Raw genomic sequence first — 2,117 nt, forward strand, 5'->3', positions numbered from 1 at the left:
GTTATAAAATAAAAACGAGTGTTTGGAATATGAGTCAGTTCGGAATTTGAGACAAAACGGTACAAGTCTGAGTGGAACTCTCTATGGCCCATACGAATGGCCCTGAGTCGCCGATTTGAATACGGTTTCGGCAAAGTCGTAGCTGACTAATGTATTGTGCATTCAGATTAACTTTAGACCGAAGTTCATAAGATAAATGAAATATCACCAACAAAAGTTCACCGAAGTTCGGCGTCGGCATTCTACCGAAGTGCTACGCCGACAAAGGCATTCCTTATGCGTCGGCGAAGCACTAAATTAGAATGCCGACGCCGAACTTCGCCGAAGTTTTGACTGCCGAACTTCTAATTGTCACTCGAATTGTCAATATCTAACGATCAATAGCGCTATGATCGATTAAATGAATTGCTTGCTTTTCCCATACAAACTTTAAGCTCTATCAGCCGATATTGAATACCTTTACCCTAAAAGTAAAAATAGCTGACTGCAAAAGTCGAAAATAAAAAAGAGAAGAGTTTAAGGGGCTTGTTCAGTCTCAGATTTCATCCAATGAGCTCAAATTTTGAGAGGAAAGTCGAATTTGATCTAGAATTAATGGTGTGAAGCAAAAACAATTTTTTGAACCACCAATTTCAAATTCTCAAAAATGTTGACTAATTCTTTATTTTTTTTTTAAATATCGATGAATAATAATCACTTAAGGTACTGCAAAAAAGAATATTGACATTTTAGAGAATTTTTGAAAAAAAAAAAACTAATTCCTATCACATATTTTCAGGGAATTTCGATGATATTTCAAACAGAGTTCTACTGTCCTGGCAAAGAAACATCTGGAGTAATCCCTGCATAAATGGCTGCATGCAACTTGGTAGAAACTACTTAAAATATATAGGGATACCTTGGAGAACTCCTCCAAAAAATTTTTCAGAGATTTTTCCAGAATTCCACTAATTTTTCTTCTAGATTTTTTTAAACCAAATTCAATCCTTGAAGATCATTCTGCACTATTTCATCAGAAGCTGCTAATATTAACGAAGAAATTCTGCAGAAATTATTCTACACTTTTTTTATAGATTATATATAGACAGTAATTTGCCGTAGAATGCTTTTGGATACTATCGTAAGAATTCTTATGTTACAATTCCTGATATAAGAAACTCAAGAAATTCGAAACTCGTCCATCTGCAAACTTTTGTAAGAACTTCAAGAAGAATTGCCAGATTTTATTCGTGGAAAAAATATCTGACGCAATTCCAAAGGAAAGACTGGCTAAATTTGAAAAGGAATCCTTGTTAAATTTTTATGTAATACTTGAAGCAATTCATAGAATGATTCGGGAAGGAAAATTTGTGTTCAAATCTCTGGATGTAAAATATCACATTATACTTGAAGGAGTTATAAGAAGAGTTTTTAACGAATTTAACCTTACTATTTTAGAGTTCTAAATAAATTCGGAAAGACATGTTTGTAAAAATTGCTGTTAATTGTATATGAATTCTAGAAGGTAAGCCTTGAGGAATATCTGTAGGGTATACTGAAAAAAAAATTCTAAAAGATGTTTCTGTAAGAACTTTTGATAAATTCCTTCTATATTTCAGGAATAATCTCCAGAAAACTCATGAGAAAGGAGATCCTTGAAAGAATTCTTGTAAGAATCCTTAGAAAATTTATGGCAGAGTCCCTGTATAACCAGGAGTAATGTCTTAAGAAGTATCTTGTTGATATCTCAATTAAAAACTTAGATGAAATTCGAACAAATTACTTGAAATACATTAACAATATCCCCCAATCAATCTTAGAGGAATTTCAAATTCAAGAGATATTATTTGAAGGCATCTGTTGGTAAATGGGATGTACCCTGATGAGTTACTGAAAGAATGCAAATTATCCGAAGGTAAAAATAAACAAGTTCAAGAAAATCTTTACAGAAATCCAATAACAATTTCCTAGGGGAGGAATACTTGCGAGATTCCTGAAGAAAATCGGTATTTTTCCTGGAAGACATGGAATTTATTTAAGAGAATACCTGAATGTACTGTATAACTGACTAATAGCCAATAAATTGAACCAAGACGCTTTCTGAACAACTTTGCTCACCGTGAAAAAAGGATGTGGAT

Source organism: Aedes aegypti, chromosome 3, assembly GCF_002204515.2.
Source record: "Aedes aegypti strain LVP_AGWG chromosome 3, AaegL5.0 Primary Assembly, whole genome shotgun sequence".
Classification (NCBI taxonomy): domain Eukaryota; kingdom Metazoa; phylum Arthropoda; class Insecta; order Diptera; family Culicidae; genus Aedes; species Aedes aegypti.